Source organism: Ovis aries, chromosome 25 (genome assembly GCF_016772045.2).
Source record: "Ovis aries strain OAR_USU_Benz2616 breed Rambouillet chromosome 25, ARS-UI_Ramb_v3.0, whole genome shotgun sequence".
NCBI classification, from domain to species: Eukaryota; Metazoa; Chordata; class Mammalia; order Artiodactyla; family Bovidae; genus Ovis; species Ovis aries.
This window is the reverse complement of record NC_056078.1, coordinates 30275424-30302797: the sequence shown is the minus strand read 5'-3', so window position 1 is coordinate 30302797 and position 27374 is coordinate 30275424. Positions and strand designations below refer to the sequence as shown.

General features: G+C 43.2%; 1 long non-coding RNA gene across 1 annotated transcript in view; it reads right to left on the bottom strand.

Annotated features, from left to right (window-relative positions):
• LOC106991580 (uncharacterized) overlaps nucleotides 1–27374 on the bottom strand; it is a 117595-nt gene that overhangs the window by 20946 nt on the left and 69275 nt on the right. The window contains exon 6 of the long non-coding RNA XR_009598549.1: nucleotides 20663–20802. This is a non-coding gene — a long non-coding RNA (uncharacterized LOC106991580). The remainder of the gene's footprint in view (nucleotides 1–20662; nucleotides 20803–27374) is intronic.

Genomic DNA, 27374 nt, shown 5'->3' with positions numbered 1-27374 from the left:
TAGGTTAATCTCCCAAAGCAATATAAATAAAAACAAAAACAAACAAATGGGACCTAATGAAACGTATGCACAATAAGCCTTTACACAATAAGGAAACACACACAAAGACACACAAAAAGACAACCTACAGACTGGGAGCAAATATTTGCAAATGATGCCCTGACAAGGGTTTAATTTCCGAAGTATATAAACAGCTCATAAGAGTCACCACCACCACCACCAACAACAAACCCAATCAAAATAAGGGCAGGAGACCTAAACAGACATTTCTCCAAAGAAGACACACACATGGCCAACAGGCACATGAAAAGATGCTCAGTATCACTAATTACTAGAGAAATGCAACTCAAAACTACAACAAGGTACTGCCTCACACCAGTCAGAATTTTAAAAATCTATAAATATCAAATACTGGAGAGGGTGGAGAAAAGGGAAATCTCCTACACTATGGTAGGAATGTAAATTGGTGCAGCACTGTAGAAAAGAGTGGGGGTTCCTTAAAACACTCAAGATAGAGCTGCAACATGATCCAGCATTTCCACTCCTGGGCAACCATTCAGTGAAAGCTGTCACTCAGAAAGATGCATGCACCCCACGCTACGGAGCAGCACTGTGTACAGCAGCCAAGGCAGGAAAGCAACTAAAGGGCCAACGAAAGATGAATGGATAAGAGAGACAAGCTATATGTGGACATATATAATGGAATATTATTTAGTCCTAAAAAAGAATGAAATGGTAACATTCGCAACATGAGCAAATCTAGAGAGTATCATACCAAGTGAAGTAAGCCACAAAGAGAAAGACAAATACCATACGATGTCACTTAAGATACGGAATCTAGAATACGACACAAACGAATCCATTTATGAAACAGATGCACAGACAGAGAAAACAAACATACGGTTACCAAAGGGGAGAGGTGGTGAGGCAGGGAGAAAATAGGAGTATGGGATTAGCAGATACACACTGCTATGTATAAAACAGGCCAACAAGCTCCTACTGTAGAGCACGGGGAGCTCTATTCAATATCCTGTGATGAAACATAATGGAAAAGCATATGTAAAATAATGTGTGTGTGTGTGTGTGTGTGTGTGTGTGTGTAACTGAATCATTTTGCTATGCACCAGAAACTAACACATTGTTGCTGCTGCTGCTGCTGCTAAGTCGCTTCAGTCATGTCCAACTCTGTGCGACCCCAGAGACGGCAGCCCACCAGGCTCCCCCATCCCTGGGATTCTCCAGGCAAGAACACTGGAGTGGGTTGCCATTTCCTTCTCTAACGTGTGAAAGTGAAGTCACTCAGTCGTGTCTGACTCTTTGCGACCCCATGGACTGCAGCCTACCAGGCTCCTCCATCCATGGGATTTTCCAGGCAAGAGTACTGGAGTGGGGTGTCATTGCCTTCTCTGAACTAACACATTGTAATACTGTAAATCAACTATACTTCAATTTTTAAAAAAGGGTTTATATTCTTTAATAGTTATAGGATGATTTAATTTAGGCCTTCTATTGTCAGTTTGAGGCTTCCCTGGTGGCTCAGATGGTAAAGAATCTGTTTGCAATGCAGGAGACCTGGGTTCGATCCCCCTGGAGGAGGAAATGGCAACTCCCTCCAGTATTCTTGCCTGGAGAATTCCATGGACAGAGGAGCCTGGTGGGCTACAGTCCATGGGGGTTGCAGAGTCAGAAACAACTGAGCCACTAACACACAACAACATCGTCAGCTTTGGCCATTTGTGTTTTCCTGGGACTTTGTCCATTTTATCTAAATTTTCATATGTATTTTCAAACAGAAGTTGTTCAGCTGCCTATTGAATCAGCCACTGAATCCTCCCTTCTATCAAGCCCTCAGAATTGTGCTGTGGGGTCACTGCACGTGCTCCTGTCCAGGGGTCATGGAGATAGAGATTTTGCCTCCAGTGTAACAGCCTGTGTGTAAACTTGAGCCACACTTTCATGGACCTCTCCCCTCCCCAACTTTCCCCCTCCCCACACCCTACTGCCAGAGTGGTGAAGGCACTCTGAGCATCAGCAAGGTAGAACTCCTACCTGTAACCCATCCAGAAAGTTCAAGGGAAAACCACCTCCCCTCCCAGCCTAGGCTCCAGAAGACAGCCCAAGTGTGCCCCTGATGATAAGGGCTTGGGGCTGACCGAGCCACCTCCCCCACCGCCTTCCACTGCATCACTCCTTCAGCTTCCTCTCTCCTCACTGATGTCCTCAGCTGGGCAGGGACATCAGTGACCTCACCTTGGCAATAGCCACACATGTCCCAACTCCCATCTCAGTTGCTAGTTTATTTCCCCACGGGGGACAAGCAGCAGGTAGCAGGCTGGGGTAAGGGCTGGGACCTGGGGAGGAAAGAGGAGCTTATGGGGCAGTGAGGGGTTATCTGTTTATCCCAGAGTGACCTCATGTGTGCTTCTGCTAAAGTAGGAAATGGATGGGTGTCACCTCAGCCATGGCTTCAGGGAGGTGCCCGTGTGGGAGGGACCCTGCTATTCACCTTTCCCAGTGGGGCCCCCTTCCCTCTTGATAGTTTCAGAGAACCCACAAAGGATGGGACTGCTGGGTAGTGCTCCTGAGCCCTTGCTTCCTGGGGATTCCCCAGCTTGCAGCCCCCAACCTCCATCTGTCCTCTCCGTTAGGTCCTGCCTGCTACCCTGCAGCCCCCTCCCCCAGAAAAGCAGCCATTCCTGAGCTATGCCTCTCTCCAAGGGTGCTGCCCTGACGGCCTTAGCAGAATTGTCCTCCATCTGCCTGCCCGCCGAGCAGAGGAGATGATACCAGCTGGGAGTCTCAGGGTCAAAGGTCCTGCAGACTCACCCAGGAGCTGGCTGCTCAGGCAGCACAGAGAGCTGATGCTTTGAGGGATGAGTAGGTGCCCAGCTGGACACTGAAGAGGTTAAAGGAACATAATGGAAGACAGGAGAATGGGAGCACACGGGGCTGCTGGAGAAAAGCTGGCCCTGCGCGTGGAGAATTAGAATTGAACGTCAGTAAACAATGCCTTTTCCCCTCATTAAGGACAAATCTGTATGTATAATGTGCCTATTTTCTCTTTCATTAATTCATAAATGGCCACTACTATAAAGCCGTTTAACCAGAAGCTTTGACTTGTGCAGCAGCCCCGGGTCTGATGTGTCTCCTCTCCTACACAGACCGAGGGGCCCACCTCAGCACCCAGCTCCCGTGAGGGGAGAGACTGCAGGGGGCGCTCCTGTGAGATGCTGTAGACGGAGCTACGGCGGCTTCCAGAAGGGAGCAGAGAGAGGCCATGAGGGCAGACCCCAGGCCACCCCTCACTGTCCCCTCTGAGGCCTCACTCTAATTCTCTCGATTAATTTGTCTGCCCTTGCGTAGCTTGAGAACGCTGACTCTTGGGAGCCCCTGAGAAGGTGGTGAATCTTCAAGCACTCCTTAGGATGCCCAGCAACAGGCTGGGGCCAGAAATCCCACAGATGAGATATCAATTCTGCCCTCATGAAACTCACAGTCCTATAGACAGCAGTCAGCACACATGTATGTTAAGGAACAGATGCTGGAAGGAAGGTTCACACAAAATGGAAATTGTCAGTGAAAGTTAGGGAGACACCCCAGATGTATGTCTCCTCCATCAGTCTGGAAACGTCCCTGGGAACTGATAACATGTCTCCATCAACAGACAAGGTACTTCAGGGTATACTGACCACTCCCCTCCCATCAGGGGAGTAGAAATCCTCTGGAGGCAGAAACGGTCTCTTCCACCAAACAGGAGATCCTAGAATTAGGAACCGTTGCCCCATCAGATTAAAAACTCCCATGAACAAGGGATCTGTCCCAGAGCAGGGTATTGTCTCCTTGTCATTCTCATTCTAGCCTCCCAGGACTGTGAATAAATACAGCCTCCTTATATCACTCCCCCCCCCTTCCTGGGACCCCCAAATGTGTCCTGAACTTATGCCAGGACTTGAGGGGGTGGGGATGGTGCCAAAGTGAGAGATGACGCAGTGTCTATCCTCAGGAGCACCCACCAGCTTTTCTGTTTGTGTGGACAGTAATCCATACAAGCGGGGAGACAGGGCCAGGGGACTGAAGTGCCCACTTACGGAGCACCCTCATGGTAGGGATGGGGCACACGCGTGACCTATTCTGTTATCCCACGTAAGAGCTCACAAGCCCAGGAGGTGGGCACCGTCTTCCCCATCCCACAAATGAAGAACTGAAGACCCAGAAAGGGAAAGGGATTCACTCAAGGTCACACAGTCCATCAGTGGTAGAACTGGGAACCAAACACTCTGTCTCTTTCCACCACAGCCAACATCACAGATGAGTGCAAGCACCTAGATGAGTACAAGAACCTCGTGAGCAGGAGAGGCAAGAGGAGAAGGGGAAGGGCAGTGGGGCTGGAGGAGCCAGGCCTGGGGAGAGGAGCTTCTGGCGGACCCCAACTGCAGGAACGGCCTGGAGGCCAAGGCCACTGGGAGAGTCTCTGAGGGTCAACCTGGGGGCAGTCCCACCTCTGAAACCCCTGCCTTCCCTGAAGAGGGCATGTGGAGGAGCCTTAAGCCTGGTAAGGAACCTTGCTCATAAGTCCAGTTATTCCTCAAAAATGTCACCTCCTGAGACTATTTTAACGTTAGACTGACTTCTGATGGACACGAGGTGGTTCTGCTGTCAGGACAGTATCACACTTGGCATACTCATCAGTGTGGTTAGTCATTCTAAGGAGCTGGAAAGAACTCAAATATCCCGCCACTAGAGAATGGAAAAAAGTCCATGTATTGAACACTCAGCAACAGTTAAAAGGAATGAAGCAGACCCCCCAGCTGGGCTTGACATGGCCAAATCTCCAAGACATATATTGTTGAGTGAGAAAAAAAAAATTCACATGTTGATATATTTAGTGTGACATCACTTGCGTAAAAAGAGAAGTCTCAAACAAGGTGCCTTCAGTGGCTACATACCATACTAAAGGGTCTGTAAAAGACACATCAGGCTGGTAAACAATGGTTATCGCGGATTAAGAGGGTGGCTGTAACCAGGAGGGTAGGTGGTCTAAGGGGATGCTGGCCTGGGCAGGGGGACCGCTTGCCCAGGTTTGCCCAGAATGACCTGTTTCCTCTATTGCTGGTTTAACTTATAAACAGTGCTCCCTTTCACTCTCAAAGGTGTTCAGTTTGGGTGATAAGTTAATTAATCTACTTATCTGTAGGGCTTAATTTTTTACAAAAAGAATGTATGAAGTAATCACTTGTGTCATTTCTAACAGTGCATCAGGAGAAGGTCAAGTCTTCCTCCCCTTCTCCAGGGCCCCAGCCTTACTCCTCAGAGGTAAATACTATTAACAGTTCTCACATCCTTCTCAAAAGTGTAACTCTATATCTAACCACATAACCTTGGGAGCCAGTGGTAAAGAATCCAGCCGCCAATGCAGGAGATTCAAGAGACAAGCGTTTGATTCCTGCGTCGGGAAAATCCCCTAGAGGAGGAAATGGCAACCCACTCTAGTATTCTTGCCTGGAAAATCTTAGGGATGGAGGAGGCTGGCAGGCTAAAATCCACGGGGTTACAAAGAGTCGGACATGACTGAGGCCTCATGCACAAGCTTAAACCACAGAGAAAAAAACACACAGAATTAAGCAGCACACTCTGTTTTGAAACATGCTTTTTTCACTCAATCAGGATATTGGGAAAAAACTCGGTTCTGAAACATGCTTTTTTCACTTGATCATCAGGATATTGGGAAAAACTATCGTTAGATCCTCAGGTCCCACCAGCAGAGATTCAGGTTCTGTGGGTTGACAGTGATGGTCATGGATGTGTATTTGACAAACTTTCTGCATGATTTTGCTGCCAATGGTCCATGGACTCCAGGCTAATCTTTGTCCATGAAACAGTCATTCATCCATTCACTCAATAAACAATCATGGAACCTCACTCTGGATTTGGCCCTGGCTGAGCTTGGAATTCAGCAGAGAATGTAACACAGTCCTTGCCCTCCAGAATGCAGCCTCAGGCCTCCTTCCGGTGAGGTTAGTCATCACCAACAGTGGGTTGAACTGGCTATGAACATGGGCGGTGGGGTCAGACAAACCTAATCCTAGTACTTCCTCTTTCTGACCATGTGACCTTGGGAAAACTACTTAAGCCGCTCTGCCTCAGTCATCTGGTCTGTAAAATGGACATCATAATCCCCAAACCACATGACGGGCACTTGATAAGTTGAAGCTACTATCATTCATAATAAATTAATTATAAAGAATATATATCTATATATAATAAAATTCCTACAGCATTCTTGCCAAGAATGTTTAAATTATGAGGAAACAATCTGATAATCTGAAGTCAGAAATATTCTAGAAAACTTGCCTATACTCTCCAAAATGTCAGCGTCATGAAAAAAAAAGAAAGAGAGAATCTGTTTTAAAGAAGACGAAAGAGACATACAACTAAATGCAAACTGTGATCCATGCTTGGGTTATATACACACACACGTGTGTGTATAATATCATTGGGTAATTGGACGATATGAAAATCAACTGTATACTATATAATGATGTTGTAGGAGAAGGCAATGGCACCCCACTCCAGTACTCTTGCCTGGCAAATCCTATGGATGGAGGAGCGTGGTAGGCTGCAGTCCATGGGGTCGCTAAGAGTCAGACACGACTGAGCGAGTTCACTTTCACTTTTCACTTTCCTGCACTGGAGAAGGAAATGGCAACCCACTCCATTCTTGCCTGGAGAGTCCCAGGGACGGGGGAGCCTGGTGGGCTGCCGTCTATGGGGTCACGCAGAGTTGGACACGACTGAAGTTACTTAGCAGCAGCAGCAGCAACGTTAAATTTCTGTATTGTGATAACTGCACCATGTAAATGATCTCATTCTCAGGATGTATACTGAAATATGTTGTGCTATCTGCAGATAACTCTCAAATGGTTCAGAAAATCTTATGTGTAGAGATGGGGGAGAAAAAACAAGACACAGAAGGGAAGACAGAGAGAGAAAGTGGAGAATATGTAGCAAAATGCTAACAACTGGTGTATCTAGATGAGTATATGGGTGATCCTATTCTATTATTCCAACTTGCTTTGGAATGTAGATTTTACATTTTCCAAAGTGAACAGTTTGGAAAAGTGAAATCTAATGGTTTTAGGAAATGATACTCTGGCTAGTGGCTGACTGAGGAAGGAGGGAGGGGCTAGTTGGGGAGCATGGCTGGGAGCTTCCTGACTTCAGTGAATGTCCTATTTCTTGAACTGAGTGAGTTCACATGTAGAGGATTCATTGGGCTGGGCACCTATGATTTCTCCTCTTTTTGTGAGTAGGTAACATGCCAATAGATACAGTTTGTTTAGAATCATCATCCTAATAAAGCATCCTTCCCAGCATCCTCTCCTCTGATCTGGGTCTGTAAATGCAAGATGGGTCCAGGCTGGAGGGAGGGCTGGGGCGGGGCCATTCTTCCCTGAGAGGAAGGACGCAAGTCCGATGACAGCCTGACCCCGTGGGGAGGGGGCAGGCTGCTTCCGGAGGTGCCCCAGCCTGCCCCTCTGGGCCATGCCCACTTCTGCTGCCAGCCCCTGCAGCAGGAAGGTGGCCCTGACTCCACACTTCTCAGGCCCCGTGTTCCCCTCTCTCATCAGCCCTGTGGGCCCAGAAGGATGTGGGCTTAATGAGGCGTCTCATCTTGTGTGAGAAGCGAGTCCAGGGGTCACATTTTCCTCTCCTTGCATTGTTCCCCAAGTGCTTGACAGGCTCTGCTTCACTAGCTGGAGACGCAAATGTAGTCATGTCTCTGTACTTTGCAGATTAATTTCTGGAGTCTTCATCGGCTTAAATGAACAGAAACAAGAACAACGGCTAACACTTACGTGGAGCTCACTACATGCCAGATCCTGCTCTAAGTACTTTATGTATAGAACTCACTTAATCTTACAACAACTCTCTGATAAGCAGAGTCATTGCTGTTTTCTCTTAATCCATCTTATAGATGGGGAAACTGTGGCACAGAGAAGACATTTGCCAAGAAGGACTGATGGCATAATTAGCTGCTGCTGCTAAGTCACCTCAGTTGCGTCCGACTCTGTGCGACCCCACAGACAGCAGCCCACCAGGCTCCCCGCCCCTGGGATTCTCCAGGCAAGAATACTGGAGTGGGTTTCCATTTCCTTCTCCAATGCATGAAAGTGAAAAGTGAAAGGGAAGTCGCTCCGTTGTGTCCGACTCAGCGACCCCATGGACTGCAGCCCACCAGGCTCCTCCTCGATGGGATTCTCCAGGCAAGAGTACTGGAGTGGGGTGCCACTGCCCTCTCCTCATAATTAGCAGGGCCAAGTGCAAAATAAAAATGGAGGAGGGTACTTGTTCAAAAATTATTTAATATAAAAAAAGAATGAAACAATGCACAATATGGATGGACCTATACATTATCATCGGAGAAGGCAATGGCAGCCCACTCCAGTGTTCTTGTCTGGAGAATCCCAGGGACGGGGGAGCCTGGTGGGCTGCCGTCCATGGGGTCGCACAGTCGGACACGACTGAAGCGACTTAGCAGCAGCAGCAGCAGCAGCATACATTATCATACTAAGTGAAGTAAACCAGATAAAGACAAATATCACATGATATGTGGAATCTTGAAAAAATGATACAAATGAACTTACTTACAAAACAGAAATAGACTCAAAGACACAGGAAAAAAACTTACATTACCAAAGTAGGGCGAAGTTTGGGATTAACATATATACAGCACTATATATAAAATAGATAAGCAATAGGACCTACTGTATAGCACAAGAAACTATAATCAATATTTTGTAATAATTTACAGGAGAAAAGAACCTGAAAAAGAATGTGTATATATAGGAAATAGCAACTCACTCCAATATTCTTGCCTGGGGAATCCCATGGACAGAGGGAGCCAGCAGGTGACAGTTCATGAGATTCCAAAGAGTCAGAAATAACTTAGCAATTAAACAACAACAAATATATATATATTTATATTTAAATATATATGTATATATGTAACTGAATCAGTTTGCTATACATTTGAAACTAAGACAACATCGTAAATCAACTATACTTCAGTTTAAAAAAAGAAGCCAAAAACTAAAATACGATTCATAGATTTTTTAAATTTATTAAGACATTCAAGACAGCAAGCATGAAGCCCAGCACGGGGCCTCTTTAAGGAAGGCCCCTATGAGACCGTGCAGGTCTGCAACCCATGAGGTCAGGCCAGGGAAGTAGCAGAGTAGGAACTCGAACCCAGTCAGACTCCAGAGTCCATCCTCCTAACCACTGTGCTACACTACCCCTCTACCCTTAGGGTTCTTCTCCCCTTACCTTCCACAAGCTGCCCAGGAACTGGAGCCATGCACCAGGATGTGTCCAGTGTCTGAAAGCCAGGCTTAGACAGAACTGAACGGAGAAGGCAATAGCACCCCACTCCAGTACTCTTGCCTGGAAAATCCCATAGACAGAGGAGCCTGGTGGGCTGCAGTCCATGGGGTCGCTGAGAGTTGGACACAACTCAGTGACTTCACTTTCACTTTTCACTTTCCTGCATTGGAGAAGGAAATGGCAACCCACTCCAGTGTTCTTGCCTGGAGAATCCCAGGGACAGTGGAGCCTGGTGGGCTTCTGTCTATGGGGTCGCACAGAGTCGGACACGACTGAAGCGACTTAGCAGCAGCAGCAGCAGCAGCAGCAGACAGAATGGAACAGTCTGCCCGGCCTGCTCTCACAAGGGGTCGCTGTTGAAAACTGGTCCCGCGCAGTTTGCCACCTCGAAATCCGCAGCTCAGTCCTGACTCAACCCTGGCTACAGCGGGGCTCCACATTTGAACTTCAGGCTATAGCTCTTTTATTTCACACTCTTAAGTGCATCCGCTGCTCCCACAGCTCGACCTCTACCAGAATGCCTGGGAGTCTCTGCCTTGTCAGCTGCTGGGTGGGCACCAGCCTCCCTAACAAGCACCTAAGCCTGCTATTAGCTTGGTTCACCTATCCAGATTTTCCATTTCCTGATCCCAAGGTTCTCCTGTGGGACCCCTTCCATCCTTTCTTGCCAAAGGATCTCAGAGAGGCCCAATTCCGTTTGTCAGAAAGGCTCCAGTAATCTTAAACCTCAAAAGGGAAAGGTCAGTCGGAGTCTCGACCTCAGTCCTCCCAAATGCAAATATCCTGCCTCTGTAATCAGCTCAGCAAAACCTTCGCAGAACCAGATAATTCCTTTCTCCAGCCTTTTCCCAGAGCAATGTGCTTGCCCGCTTTACAAAGCACTGCATAACAAGCAAAGAGGCACTACTCGTTTGCCATAAAATCTAGTTTTGTCTTCCTAGGCACTCCACTACACAGAGCTTAACATGACGGCCCATCAGTGTCACACTCAGATACTTCCTTAATAACATGGGTGGCTAAAAACCATTGGAAAATGAGACTTGAAAGGCTGAAGGATAGGAGGAGAGGGCAGAGCAGGTGGCGTGTGAGTACTGTAACCTCCCTCATGAGTCCAGGAGTGAGTCCAGGAATGTCTGGATTACTCTGGGTACCATGGGTATCTCTGCAGTTAAGCCTGCACCATCCAGAGTTCCCCTCTGTATTAGAAGCATATTCAGAAGCCAAAAGCTGGTTCTTTGAAAGGATAAATAAAATTGACAAACCATTAGCCAGACTCATCAAGAAGCAAAGAGAGAAAAATCAAATCAATAAACTTAGAAATGAAAATGGAGAGATCACAACAGACAACACAGAAATACAAAGGATCATAAGAGACTACTATCAGCAGTTGTATGCCAATAAAATGGACAACGTGGAAGAAATGGACAAATTCTTAGAAAAGTACAATTTTCCAAAACTGAACCAGGAAGAAATCGAAAATCTTAACAGACCCATCACAAGCACGGAAATTGATACTGTAATCAGAAATCTTCCAGCAAACAAAAGCCCAGGTCCTGATGGCTTCACAGCTGAATTCTACCAAAAATTTCGAGAAGAGCTAACACCTATCCTCCTCAAACTCTTCCAGAAATTGCAGAGGAAGGTAAACTTCCAAACTCATTCTATGAGGCCACCATCACCCTAATACCAAAACCTGACAAAGATGTCACAAAAAAGAAAACTACAGGCCAATATCTCTGATGAACATAGATGCAAAAATCCTCAACAAAATTCTAGCAATCAGAATCCAACAACACATTAAAAAGATCATACACCATGACCAAGTGGGCTTTATCCCAGGGATGCAAGGATTCTTCAATATCCGCAAATCAATCAATGTAATTCACCACATTAACAAATTGAAAAATAAAAACCATATGATTATCTCAATAGATGCAGAGAAGGCCTTTGACAAAATTCAACATCCATTTATGATAAAAACTCTCCAGAAAGCAGGAATAGAAGGAACATATCTCAACATAATAAAAGCTATCTATGACAAACCCACAGCAAACATTATCCTCAATGGGGAAAAATTGAAAGCATTTCCCTAAAGTCAGGAACAAGACAAGGGTGTCCACTTTCACCGCTACTATTCAACATAGTTCTGGAAGTTTTGGCCACAGCAATCAGAGCAGAAAAAGAAATAAAAGGAATCCAAATTGGAAAAGAAGAAGTAAAACTCTCACTGTTTGCAGATGACATGATCCTCTACATGGAAAACCCTAAAGACTCCATCAGAAAATTACTAGAGCTAATCAATGAATATAGTAAAGTTGCAGGATATAAAATCAACACACAGAAATCCCTTGCATTCCTATACACGAATAATGAGAAAGTAGAAAAAGAAATTAAGGAAACAATTCCATTCACCATTGCAACGAAAAGAATAAAATACTTAGGAATATATCTACCTAAAGAAACTAAAGACCTATATATAGAAAACTATAAAACACTGATGAAAGAAATCAAAGAGGACACTAATAGATGGAGAAATATACCGTGTTCATGGATTGGAAGAATCAATATAGTGAAAATGAGTATACTACCCAAAGCAATTTACAAATTCAATGCAATCCCTATCAAGCTACCAGGCACATTTTTCACAGAACTAGAACAAATAATTTCAAGATTTGTATGGAAATACAAAAACCTCGAATAGCCAAAAGCAATCTTGAGAAAGAAGAATGGAACTGGAGGAATCAACTTGCCTGACTTCAGGCTCTACTACAAAGCCACAGTCATCAAGACAGTATGGTACTGGCACAAAGACAGACATATAGATCAATGGAACAAAATAGAAAGCCCAGAGATAAATCCACACACATATGGACACCTTATCTTTGACAAAGGAGGCAAGAATATACAATGGAGTAAAGACAATCTCTTTAACAAGTGGTGCTGGGAAAACTGGTCAACCACTTGTAAAAGAATGAAACTAGATCACTTTCTAACACCGCACACAAAAATAAACTCAAAATGGATTAAAGATCTAAATGTAAGATCAGAAACTATAAAACTCCTAGAGGAGAACATAGGCAAAACACTCTCAGACATAAATCACAGCAGGATCCTCTATGATCCACCTCCCAGAATGCTGGAAATAAAAGCAAAAATAAACAAATGGGATCTAATTAAAATTAAAAGCTTCTGCACAACAAAGGAAAATATAAGCAAGGTGAAAAGACAGCCTTCTGAATGGGAGAAAATAATAGCCAATGAAGCAACTGACAAACAACTAATCTCAAAAATATACAAGCAACTTATGCAGCTCAACTCCAGAAAAATAAACGACCCAATCAAAAAATGGGCCAAAGAACTAAATAGACATTTCTCCAAAGAAGACATACGGATGGCTAACAAACACATGAAAAGATGCTCAACATCACTCATTATTAGAGAAATGCAAATCAAAACCACAATGAGGTACCACTTCACACCAGTCAGAATGGCTGCGATCCAAAAATCTGCAAGCAATAAATGCTGGAGAGGGTGTGGAGAAAAGGGAACCCTCCTACACTGTTGGTGGGAATGCAAACTAGTACAGCCACTATGGAGAACAGTGTGGAGATTCCTTAAAAATTGCAAATAGAACTACCTTATGACCCAGCAATCCCACTTCTGGGCATACACACCGAGGAAACCAGAACTGAAAGAGACACATGTACCCCAATGTTCATCGCAGCACTGTTTATAATAGCCAGGACATGGAAACAACCTAGATGTCCATCAGCAGATGAATGGATAAGAAAGCTGTGGTACATATACACAATGGAGTATTACTCAGCCGTTAAAAAGAATTCATTTGAATCAGTTCTGATGAGATGGATGAAACTGGAGCCGATTATACAGAGTGAAGTAAGCCAGAAAGAAAAACACCAATACAGTATACTAACACATGTATATGGAATTTAGGAAGATGGCAATGACGACCCTGTATGCAAGACAGGGAAAGAGACACAGATGTGTATAACGGACTTTTGGACTCAGAGGGAGAGGGAGAGGGTGGGATGATTTGGGAGAATGACATTCTAACATGTATACTATCATGTGAACTCAATCGCCAGTCTATGTCTGACGCAGGATGCAGCATGCTTGGGGCTGGTGCATGGGGATGACCCAGAAAGATGTTATGGGGAGGGAGGTGGGAGGGGGGTTCATGTTTGGGAATGCATGTAAGAATTAAAGATTTTAAAATTTAAAAAATAAAAAACTAAAAAAAAAAATAAAATAAAATAAAGAGATTGTCCAACACAAAAAAAATAAAAGAAAAAAAATAAAAAATAAAAAATAAAAAATAAAAAAAAAAAAAAAAAAAGAAGCATATTCAGCTACAGGTGACAATATCAACCAATAGTGGACTAAACTGAGATTATTTTCATCTGACAGAAATCTGGAGGTAGGCGAGTTACTGGCACTGGTTATCAGCTCATGGTGGTGTCATAACGCTTCTCTTGATCCCTCCCTCATAGAGGCTGATGGCTGCTGCAGCTCCAGCCTTTAAGTCTGCATTCAAGGCAAAAAGGAGAAAGGGCAAGAAGAGGCAGCACCAGCAACATCCGACGCTTTTACCAAGAAAGGAAAAGCCTTCCTAAGAGCCCACAGCAGGTTTCAGCTCAATGCCCCATTGATCTGAGTTGTGTCCCATGCCTTTCCTGGCTACAAGGGAGTCTGGGAAAGTAAGCCATTTGTCTTGGGCTCACCTCATGTGAAGAGCTGATTCATTGGAAAAGACTGATGCTGGGAGGGATTGAGGGCAGGAGGAGAAGGGGACGACAGAGGATGAGATGGCTGGATGGCATCACTGACTCGATGGACGTGAGTCTGAGTGAACTCTGAGAGTTGGTGATGGACAGGGAGGCCTGGCGTGCTGCGATTCATGGGGTCACAAAGCATCGGACACAATTGAGTGACTGAACTGAACTGAAGACCCTGTCACCATAAGCAAAACTGGAATGTCACAGCAAAGAGGAATATGCCGCACCCTTCCCCCTACAGTCATTCTAGGTGGCACAGGGCTCCACAGCACCCTCTTAAAAGCCCCAAATTCCTACCAAAGGAGCTCCTGCATCCACGGTCCTCTCAATGCCTCAGGCAAGAAGGGCCCACCCAAGGAGCCGGGATTCTCCTGAGCAGGAGGCCTGCAGACTTCAGCCTTCTCCTTGGTGATTAATGGTGTCGAGCTCAGCGCGGGCAGGGCGAGGAGTGGGGTGGGGGAGGCGGCTAATTAGCTATAGACTGATTAAGGACAAGGCTGGCAAAGTCCCAGACATGATAAACAGGAACTTTCCATCTTCCTCCCTCCCTTCCTTGTTGCCACCACTATCAACAGCAGAAGCCAGGCCCGCAGTACCCCTTATGGCACACCTGGGTGGGAGGCCAGCAGATACCCAGCCACTGCTCACACTGCCCAGTGCCAACCAGGCAACACAGGGTCTTCCTTCAGGCCTCCTGCTCACCTCCAGCTTTTCCCCACCTCCTTGCTCGCAACCAGGTATGGTACCAGGCTGAGGATTTCTAAACCTGCCTCCGTTCTAAAGAATCCACAACCGAGGGCTGTAGAAAGGCAGGAAGGGTGAGTTCACTATGACCTGGAGTCATGAGTCAGGGCTCCGTGGAGGGGTTGGATGGGTTTTCTGAGTGGAGTGGTGGTCCTGGAGAAAGGGGAGGACATATGCGCAGGAGTGGGGGTGAAATGAGCAGAACACGCTCCTGGGGCAGCGAGGAAGCTGGAGACAGGCCCGGAGCAGAACAAAGCCGGAGGCAGGAGGGAGATGAGTACAAGGAGGAAGGAAGAGATTAGATACAGTGCAGCCCAGCTCTTCCAGTCTCAGCTCCTCCAGAACACGTGATACCCACATGCCTGATGCCCGGGAGGGGGCCCCAGGGGATCTGCACCCCCACCTCTGGTTGTGATCCTGATCCTGGCCTGTATCTCTCACTTCAGAAAGCACCTACAGGCACCCTTCATGCCGCCATGGGCCAGCCAAACCACCGTGGAAAAGCTCTCTGACATGTGAGTCTTCTACCAGATAAGGCTGTGATAAGAACAAAGGATGCATTTCACCAACAGATAACAAGAGAAATTCAGTGAGTGTGATTTCTCAAGTCCCTTCTGTTTCCCCAGGTGGAGACACCCTTCAAGAGGTGGCCAAGGCAAAATCCCTATCTTCAGAGGCTTGGGAAGCACCCCACTCCCACCCTACTCTGTCCAGCTCACTCTTACCCATTCTTTGAGTCTCAACTCAAGTTCATTTCTTCCCCTGACCCCTCCAGGATCAGATTCTATGTATTTCCCATCATCAAGTGTAATACAGGATATTAATGCATTTGGGTGACTGTCTTTACTACTATAGATTCAATCAGCAAATATTCACTGAGCCATGAACTGTGCTAAGTTCTGGGGATACGATGAGATACAGACTTGCCCTCGCAGAACTTGTGATCTTGGCGTAAGTCTCAGCTGGTACCTAAATCAGGATCCTAACTCCAGAAGTAAGACTTCTCCCAACCCAAATAAGACAAGGCGACAACTCAAGCTCATTCTACTCGTGGCCTCAGGCCCCTCCCACGAGGACCTTCACGTGCGGTTGCTCAGGCTGTCCATGACACAAGGGGGTGGATGCTGGTATGTGAACGTGAATGTGAAAGTTGCTCAGTTGTGTCCGGCTCTTTGCGACTCCATGGACTATACAGTCCATGAAATTCTCCAAGCCTGAATACTACAGCTAGTAGCCTTTCCCTTCTCCAGGGGATCTTCCCAACCCAGAGATCGAACCTGGGTCTCTCTGCAATGTGTGCTGCCCATATTCCTCCTTCAGAGCCAAGGCACTCACTCCTCCAGCTGCTGAGAGTGTTGCCCAGTAATGGCTTGGCAAACTGAGCCCCTCTCCAGGATTTGTCCTCAGCCAAAGAGAGGCACGTCCTTCCCCAGAGTGACATCTGCTCTGCTGTCTGCTCATTTGAAATAACAAAGGCCTGCCCCCTTCCTTGCCTCAATCCAGGAGCTTCCAGTTGGGCTGTAGTGCTTAGTACCCAATCCTACATCCCTTGCCACTCACTCAGGGACTGTTCCTGAGACCACTCCTCAGGAAGATGCCTGCATGCAAATCTCAAGTCTCAGAATCTGTTCCATGGGAACATGAGAAAGAAACATGTTTGGGCAAAAATCCACCTTCATGTGTGACTGCGTCTGGTGGAAAGGACTCCTTTTTTCTCACCTGCACGAAGGTGCTCCTGGCATGACTTAGCAGCAGCCCGGCCCAGCCTGAGAGCTGAACCAGGAGTGCAAACCAGTGCCAGAGGGCCTTGGCACAGTCCTGGGGAGGGAGGCAGGCCTTGCAGCCAAGTGATTTAGAAGACTCTGGAGGAGAGTATATCTGTGGTAAGAAGCCCACCAGCTCCTGGAGTCTGATTCCAGCTGATTAAGAGGCACCCAGGGTGAGTATTTCTGCAAGACAGCTGGGAAATAAGCTGAGGGAAACTGTTAACCCAGGATTTTCAAAAATGTGGAAGATGTCAGACCAGTCCCGAGCACCCTAACTCAGGCCCAGTGTGTGGGAACTCACCCAGGTGGGTGTGGGAGGAGGGCGGGAGAAGTGGGAAGGAATTAGACTTGCACAAACTTCATAATTGAAATCATTAATAGCAGTAAAATAAGTTGTCCACCTTACATGTAATTTGTAGTAATGTTTGGTTACTGAGATTAATTTCTGGTAATGAAATACTAATTAAACCATTTATTGAGTAATGTATTTGCTCGGCGGTGTTTTATGGGTGTTCACTTATAAATATTTTAATTACTTTTGCTAAGTAATTAGAATTTACTAAATAATTTCCAAACTATTTATTAATTTCTAGCAATTCTCAGCCAACCAACAAGTTATTGTTTTACTTTATATCAGTAATTAAAGTCTGGGTTTTTTTCTTTTTTAGGACTTTGAGTGAAGAGAAAGAGTAATAAATACAGTTTATTCTATCAAGGAAGTTGGGCATATTAAAGCAAGAAAAGGGGGGAGACATAAAAATCACTTATAATCCAACATTACTCAAACATCATTAATAAGGTAAACATATCTTTGCAGACTTTCCTTACTGGCACATGTTCCATGCTTTTCAAAATTGAGGCTGTACCAACTACATGATTTTTTGCCACCAAACTTCACCAATTTTTGTATCCTACTTACTATTCAACTAAAGTACTAAACCATTCTAAAGAGTTAAAGTCTCTAACAATTAAAAAGGCTTTCTGAAAATGATACTTACTTTTTCTACCTCTAAACACCTACTATACGTCAGACACTATGCAAAGTAATTTACACATTGCTGCTGCTGCTGCTAAGTCGCTTCAGTCGTGCCCAACTCTGTGCGACCCCATAGACAGCAGCCCACCAGGCTCCCCTGTCCCTGGGATTCTCCAGGCAAGAACACTGGAGTGGGCTGCCATTTCCTCCTCCAAAAATTTATACATTACTGGTAGTAATAAACTACTCTGTGGCAGTAGTCAGTGTAAAATTGGGCTCCTCACGTGATACAGTCTTAGCATGAAGTCATCCTTAATAAAAGAATGGTCTGAGAGGAAAAAAAGAAAACACCAAAATATATGAAACAAGGTCATGGCGAGTGTAGTTCTGGGATCTGCTTTTCTTGCTTGATTATCATAAATAGTTTTCCATTTCAATAAATACGGAGGAGCAGTAATATCTGTTTTCCTAGTTGTATAGTATTCCATTCCCCAGTTATTATTTAATGCCTAATTGCTGGAAATTTTGGCTATTTTCAGTTTACTACTGTAAAGTATTAGCCACTTAGTCGTGTCTGACTCTCTGCCACCCATGGACTGTAGCCTGCTTCTGTCCATGGAGTCTCTAGGCAAGAGTACTGGGGTGGGTAGCCATTCCCTTCTCCAGGGGATCTTCTTGACCCAGGAATTGAACCTGGGTCTCCTTCATTTCAGACAGATTCTTTACCACCTGAGCCACCAGGGAAGCCCCAGCACAGATTCACAAACACACAAATCTATACTTAAAAAAATATACTACTTTAAGACTATAGTTAAAAATCACTACACTCGATTCAGTATAACTCAGGTAACCTAGTTTAGTTCAAACTGTGGATATCCTGGGACTCCTGCATTGCAAGCAGATTCTTTACTGACTGAGCCACCAGGGAAGCCCACTACTATTGTAAGAAGTTTATAAATGAATGACAATATACACAGATCCGTGTGCACTTGTCAACTATTTCTTTAGAACCATATTCCTAGGAGTGGAATTGATGGGTCAAACTGTAGGAACATCTTTAAGGCTTTTGATTCATGCTGCCCACATGCCTCAAGAAAAACTGGACAATTTATACTCCCATCAGTACAGCTGAAAGACCTTGCCCTGCACTCTATGCAATTATTATTATTCTAAATCTCATGTCACTTCTTGCTCTAAGCAGAGAGGTAGCCCAAGAAAGCATTCTGAATCTCAGCACCTCACAAACTACCGTACCATTGGCTCAGGACAAACAGTTGGTTGGCTCATGAAGACCTATAGGCTATGTCATCATAGCTTAAGTAGCACCAAAATGTTTAAAATTACTCCCTACTACACCATCCCCCTTTCCCCCAGTCTCCTCCTTTCCACCCAGGACTTCCCTTCCTGCAGGCATCAGCAGACGTGGCACAAAGGGCTTGCCACGCTGCTGGCAGATCGCTGCTGGCAGATGCCCACAGAATAGGACTTCTCCCTTTATCTCTTGAAAAAAATATCTGCCCACCAAAGTCACAGTGCCTAAAACTCTACCATCAGTGGCACATGCTAAGCAGCTCCCTAAACATTCAGAGGTTATCCTCAGCGGCAATTTATGTTCTGATGGGTTTTCCAGAGGCTCTCCCATCTCTTTTCCAATGCTCCTCTCTCACTTGCTGCCAAGTCACATGGTGCCTCTGGCCATCCCAAGTGCCCATCCTTAACCCTATCTCCCTCCTCAGACAGTACCACCTTGAAAATTTTTTTTAGTATGTGTGAGATGCAACCTCCTTCAAATAAACCCAAAAGTCTTCTTTTGGAGACATTTCAACAACTCTTTGAATAAAGGAGGGAGGCAAACTCAGGAGGGAAAGGTGAGCATGAGCTGAGAGAAGGACCAATACAGAGATGAGAGGGGGGTCACCAACACTGCCCCCCCAAAACCAAACCACAAAATGGAGCATGCAGTTGGTGCTTGCTGTTTCTCCAGAGTGGAGAGTTCCCACAAGCATATCACCATGGTGCCACCATGACTTATTTCCCTCCATTTTTTGCATCTGTTTCCTCTCTCTCCTTAGAACATATTGCGTCCCAGGTACTTCTCCAGGCCCTCAAAAGTTGCTCAAAGGAAGGGAAGTGAAGGTGTGAAGAGCCCCCAGCATTGGCTGAACACTGCAATCACCCAGGGCTCTTGCAAAAATACTGATTAATATCTGTATCCCACCTCAAAAATTCTGATGTAATTGGCCTGGTTTGATTTGGGCCTCGGAGTTTTAAAAATATCACAGGTTGGGGCTTCCCTGGTGATCTAGTGGTTTAAGATTTCACCTTCCAATACAGAGAGTGTGGGTTTAATCCCTGGTCAGGGAGCTAAGATCCCACATGACTCACGGCACGGTCAAAAAAACCAAAACATAAAACAGAAACAATATTGTAACAAATTCAATAAAGACTTAAATAAAGATGAGTTTGGACTTCATCTACTAGCCAGTGGAGCCTATTAAAGATCTGTATATCACAGCACAGTGGGAAACAGCACTGATTGGAAAGAAGACCATGTCAAGTAAAAATAGTAAGAGTGAATAACAATAGAGCAGTTTTTGGATCCCAGGCACTTTTCTTAGACATATACTGTATATTTCAAAAGTATATATGATATAAGAAATACTAAGATGCTCAGACAGGATAAATAAATAAATAAAACCATACTCACACCTCCAGTATATCAGAGTAAAACTGCCAAAAGACAAAGGCAAAGAAAAACCTTAAAAAACAGAGGGAAAAAGAAACATTACCTTCAAAGCAGTAATAATAACAATAACTGGCTTCTCTATAGAAACAGTGGAGGCCAGAACAAGAAGGCGGGTAGGAAAGTACACATATGTGTATATAAACTACTTTATATATACTTGTTAAATCATCAAAATAACCCTAGAAGGTAGTTACTGTTACTATCACCATTTTAAGTGATGAGAAAAGTGAGGCTTAAGAAAAGTTAATACCTTGCTCATGATCACAGGACAAGTCAACTGCAGAACTGAGATTTGAATCCCAGAGGTCTGGCTCCAAAATCCATGATCTTTGGTTTGCTTCTGGATATGGCGGATTAGCTTATTCAGACCAACCTCTTCCCCAAAAGCAACTAGGAAAGCAAGTTTGAACAAAAAGAAAAATCACCAGGGCACTGAAGACTTGAGAGTCCAAGATAGCAAAGACAAAAGAAGACCAATGAGTGAAACTGAATATTTGGTAACATTTTCCCCTGCAGGCATCTATAAATTTGTAGACAAATGTTAGGGTCCCAGAAGCTGAGTAGATATTCAGCAGTTGCCTTGGACTAATTTAAAAAATGAATTCTGGGATGCCAAAAATAGGTAACTTAGAAAACATGTCCGGCTTTCAGTTGGGACACATAACAAGTTATAGCCAAAAAGTAAGAGCTAACTTTACTTCTAGATTACATAAAGAGATAAGCCATCAGAAAAGCTGAAAACCAGATTTAAACTAGCTCAATCCACAAGTGGGCCTTACGAAGCATTGCTGCGAACAGAGTTAGTGGAGCTGATGGAATTCCAGCTGAGTTATTTAAAATCCTAAAAGATGATACTATTAAATAAGGTGCTGCATTCAATATGTCAGCAAATTTGGAAAACTCAGCAGTGGCCACAGGAATGGAAAAGGTCTTTGGGATTCATTCCAATCCCAAAGAAAGGCAATGCCAAAGAATGTTCAAATTAACACACAGTTGTACTCATTTCACATGCTAGTAAGGTTATGCTCAAAATCCTTCAAACTAAGCTTTAGCAGTACATGAACCAAGAACTTCCAGATGTACAAGATGGTTTTAGAAAAGGCAGAGGAACCAGAGGTCAAATTGCCAACGTCTGTTGGATCATAGAGAAAGCAAGGGAATTCCAGAAAAAGATCTGTTTCATTGACTACACTAAAGTCTTTGATTGTGTGAAGCACAGCAAACTGTAGAATATTCTTAAAGAGATGAGGGTACCAGATCATCTGACCTGTCTCCTGAGAAACCTGTATGCAGGTCAAGAAACAACAGTTAGAACTGGACATGGAACAATGGACTGGGTCAAAATTGGGAAGGGAGTACAACAAGGCTGTATATTGTCAGCCTGCATATTTAACTTCAACACAAAGTACATCATGTGAAACGCTGGACTGGATGAATCACAAACTGGAATCAAGATTGCAGGGAGAAATATCAATAACCTCAGATATGCAGATGACAACACTCTAATGGCAGAAAGTGAAGAGGAACTAAAGAGCCTCTTGATGAGAGTGAAAGAAGAGAGTGAAAAAGCTGGCTTAAAACTCAACATTTAAAAACTAAGATCACGGCACCCTATCCCATCATTTCATGTAAGATAGATGGGGGAAAAGTGTAAACAGTGAGAGATTTTATTTTCTTGGGCTCCAAAATCACTGCAGACAATAGCTGCAGCTACGAAATTAAAAGATGCTTGCTACTTGGAAGAAAAGCTATGACAAGTTTAGACAGCATATTAAAAAGCAGAGACCTCACATTGCTGACAAAGGTCCATCTAGTCAAAGCTATGCTTTTTCCAGTAGTCATGTATGGGTGTGAGAGCTGGACCATAAAGAAGGTTGTTGTTTAGTCTCTCAGTCATGTCCAACTCTTTGTGATGCCATGGACTCTAGCACACCAAGCTTCCCTGTCCATTACTATCTCCTAGGGTTTGCTCAAACTCTTGTCCACTAAGTTGGTGATGCCATCCAACCATCTCATCTTCTGTCACCCCCTGCTCCTCCTGCCCTCATTCTTTCCCAGCATCAGGGTCTTTTCCAATGAGTCAGCTCTTTGCATCAGGTGGTCAAAGCACTGGAGCATCAGCTTCAACATCCGTCTTTCTGAGGTAGAAATTGCTAGGTAGTCAGTGTAGAACTCTGAGACCTCAGTATTGTTTTCAATAAACATCTTGCTCCATTAACCTAAAGCTATACCCTTTGTCCCAAATTTCCGGAATGTGCCCTTGGTCTATTATCAGCACTCAGATCCAGGGAAGGGTAGTAATTAACTTCTGTTTCATATGCCCAAGAGGAAAAAAAATGGTTATCATTAATCTTTGGCTCATACATCTCATCCATTGTAAAATGGCCAGGGGTCATGAAAAAGGGTGATGACTTAATCCAAGGAGCAAGAGAATCCATAAAGATGTTAAGTTAAACATTTTGACCTTTAAACTGATTAGTTAGAAATGACATATTTTAAGGACAGGAGCCAACCAAAAATGTACACATTAATACTGGTAAGGATATAAACTTCTATAAATTCTGCATTTGGGGGACTCTTTACCCCCTCTCAGTGTCTATGCTGAGAGCTTTATACTTTCCTTCTCTTCAATAAATCCTATTCACTTACTACCATGAGTGTCTGTGTGTTCGTGAAGTTCATTGTTCGGCTCTGCAAACAAGAACTCAGATTCCCATTTCATTTCCAATGACATTCAGGGTTTATTTTCCTTAGGATTGACTGGTTTGATTTCCTTGATTCCAAGGACTCTCAAGAGTCTTTTCCGGCACCACAATTCAACCATTTAAATACCACCCCCAAAATGAAAGACTGTTATGAATCTAACAAATATATGCAGGATCTCGGTGTTGAAAACTGCAAAATATTGATGAAAGAAAGCAAAGACCTAGATAAATGAAAAGATAATCTATATTTATGGATTGGAAGAATCAAATTAGTAAGATAACAATACCTTCCATTGATCTATAGATTCAATGCAATCCCAATCAAAATCTCAGTATACTCTTTTGAATCATGACTGACCAGTTGATTCTGAAATATATATGGCAAAGGCTCTAGAATGACCAAAACAATTTTGAAAAGGAAGAACAATGTTGAAGATATTAAACTACCTAATTTCAAAACTTAAAAAAAAGCTATGTCGTTGTTCAGTCGCTAAGTCATGTCCAATTCTTTGTGACCCCGTGAACTGCAGCACGCCAGGCTTCCCTGTCCTTCAGCATTTCCTTCAGTTTGCTCAAACTCATGCCCATTGAGTCAGTGATGCCATCCAACCATCTCATCCTCTGTTGCCCCCTTCTTCTCCTGCCCTCAATCTTTCCCAGCATCAGGGTCTTTTCCAATGAGTCAGCTGTTCACATCAGGTGGCCAAAGTATTGGAGCTTCAAATTCAGCACGAGTCCTCCCGATGAATATTCACGGTTGATTTCCTTTAATTGACTGGTTTGGATCACCTTAGAGTCCAAGGGACTTTCAAGAGTTTTCTCCAGCACCACAGTTTGAAGGCATCAATTCTTTGGCACTCAGTCTTTTTTGCTGTCCAGTTCTGGCATCCATACATGACTACTGGAAAAACCATAGCTTTGACTAGACAGACCTTTGTTGGCAAAGTAATATCTCTGCTTTTTAATATGCTGTCTAGGTTTGTCACTGATTTTCTTCCAAGGAGCAAGTGTCTTTTAATTTCATGGCTGCAGTCACCGTCTGCAATGATTTTGGAGCCCAAGAAAATAAAGTCTCTCACTCTTTCCATTGTTTCCCCATCTATTTTCCATGAAGTGATGGGACCAGGTGCCATGATCTCTGTTTTTTGAATGTTGAGTTTTAAGCCAGCTTTTAAACTCTCCTCCTTCACTTTCATCAGGAGGTTCTTTAGTTTTTCTTCGCTTTCTGCCATAAGTATGGTGTCATCTGCATATCTAAGGTTATTGATATTTCTCCCCACAGTTCTGATTACAGCTTGTGCTTCATCCGGGCTGGCATTTCACATGATATGCTCTACATATAAGTTAAATAAGCAGGGTGACAACATACAGCCTTGATGTACTCCTTTCTCAGTTTTGAACCAGTCTGTTGTTCCACGTCCAGTCCTAACTGTTGCTTCTTGTCCTGCATACAGGTTTCTCAGGAGGCAGATAAGGTGGTCTGATATTACCATCTCTTTAAAAACATTCCACAGTTCGTTGTGATCCACACAGTCAAAGGCTTTAGCATAATCAATGAAGCTATAGTAATCAAGACGATGTGATATTAGCAAAGAGACAGACATATAGATCAATAGAACGAAACAATCTAAACATAGATTCATCTGATTTTTGACAAAGGTCAAAGGCAATTTAATGGAGAAAGTATAGTTATCTCCAAAAGTGGTGCTGGAATAACTATATGTCCTTATGAAAAAAAAGAAAAAGAAAGAACCTCAACCCATGTTTCATACCGTATATAAAAATTAACTCAAACACTCTTAAGTATATATGCAAGATGATTGAAAATATGTGTTTACATAAAAATTTCTACATGAGTATTCATAGTAGCATTATTAATAATAGCCAAAAACAATCCAATGTTTGCTGAATTATGGATAAATAAATCTATGTATTTATACAATGCAACATTATTCAGCAATAAAAAGGAATGACATACCAATACTTGCCACAAAATGGATAAAACTTGAGAACAATAGGCTAAAGGAAAGAATCTATACAGGCAAAAAGTAGATTAGTAATTGCCTAAGGCTGGGGGAGGGCCAATGGGCAGTGACTGCTGGGGTTTCCTTTTTAAGGTGATGAAATGCTCTGGAATTAGATGGTGGTGATGGTTGCATAACCTTGTGAATACACTATAAACCACTGAATTGTACACTTTCAAAGGGTGAATTTTATGGTATGTGAATTATATCTCAATAAAATAAAATTTTTTTTAATTAACTCAAAATGGGTCATAAACCTAAATGCTTAACATGAAACTAAGAAACTTCTAGTATCTAGAAATACATGAGAAAATCTGCATAATCCTACATTAGACACTAGAGGCACAATCCACAAAAGCATGATCCACAAAAAAAATAAATAACTTGAATATTAAAATTAAAGCTCTTGCTTTGTGCAATCTTGAGAAAGAAAAATGGAGCTGGAGAAATCAACCTTCCTGACTCAGACTATACTACAAAGCTACAGTAATCAGACAGTATAGTACTGCGACAAAAACAGAAACACACATCAACGGAACAAGATAGAAAACCCAGAGAAAAACCCATATACCTATGGGCATCTTATCTTTGATGAAAGAGGCAAGAATATACAATGGAGAAAAGACAGCCCTTTCAATAAGTAGTGCAAGGAAAATTGGACAGAATAAAATTAGAACACTTCCTAACACCATACGTGGAAATAAACTCAAAATGGATTAAAGAAATGTAAAGCCAGAAACTATAAAACTAAATGTAAACTAAACGTAAAGCCAGAAACTATAAAACTCTCAGAGGAAAATATAGGCAAAACACTCTTTAACATAAATCACAGAAATATCTTCTCTGACCCACCTCCAAAAGTAATGGAAATTAAAATAAAAATAAACAAGTGGGACCTAATTAAACTTAAATGCTTTGGCATAGCAAAGGAAACTGTAAAAAGATGAAAAGACAGCCTTCAGAATGGGAGAAAATAATTGCCAATGAACCAACTGACAAATGATTAATCTCCAAAATATACAAGCAACTTGTGCAGCTCAAAACTAGAAAAACAATATACCCAATCAAAAAGTGAAAGGAAGACCTAAACAGACATTTCTCCAAAGAAGACATACAAATGTCCAACAAATACATGAAAAGATATTCATCATCGCTCATTATTAGAGAAATGTAAATCAAAACTACAATGAGATATCATCTCACACCAGTCAGAATGGCCATCATCAAAAAATCTACAGACAATAAATGCCGGAGAGGGTGTGGAGAAAAGGAAACTCTGTTGCACTGTTGGTAGGAATGTAAATTGGGAGAGCCACTATGAAGAATAGTATTTAGAGTCCTTAAAAAACTAGGAATAAAACTACCATATGACCCAGCAATTCTACTGCTTGGCACGTACCCTGAGAAAACCATAACTGAAAAAGACACGTGTACCCCAATGTTAATAGCAGCACTATTTACAATAGCTAGGACATGGAAGTAACCTAGATGTTCATCAGCAGAAGTATAAAGAAGTATATATATATGTGTATACATATGTATATAAAGAAGTATAAAGAAGTATATGTATATATATATATATATAAAGAAGTATATGTATAAAGAAGTACATATATACAATGGTATATTACTCAGTCATTAAAAGGAATGCATTTAAGTCAGTTCTAGTGAGGTAGATGAACCTGGAGCCTGTTATACAGAGTGAAGTAAGTCAGAAAGAGAAAAACAAATATTGTATACTAACACATATATATGGAATCTAGAAAGATAGTACTGATGAAATTCTCTGCAGGACAGTAATGGAGACACAGACACAGAGAACAGACTTACGGACATGGCGGCGGTGGGGAGGAACGAGAGGGTGGGATGTATGGAGACAGTAACATGGAAACATACAATAATCATATGTAAAATAGAGAATTTGCTGTATGATTCAGGGTACTCAAGCTGGGGCTCTGGAACAACCCAGAGGGATGGGATAGGAAGGGAGGTTCAAGAGGGAAGGGACATATTTATACCTGTGGCTGATTCATGTTGATATTTGGCAGAAACCAACACAATACTGTAAACCAATTATCCTTCAATTAAAAATAAATTTTAAAAAATTTTAAACTAGGACTAAAACTACCATATGACCCAGCAATCCTGCTACTGGGCATATACCGTGAGAAAATGATTACTGAAAACTACAAATGTACCCCAGTGATCATGAATGTGTTAGCAGTCAGTTGTG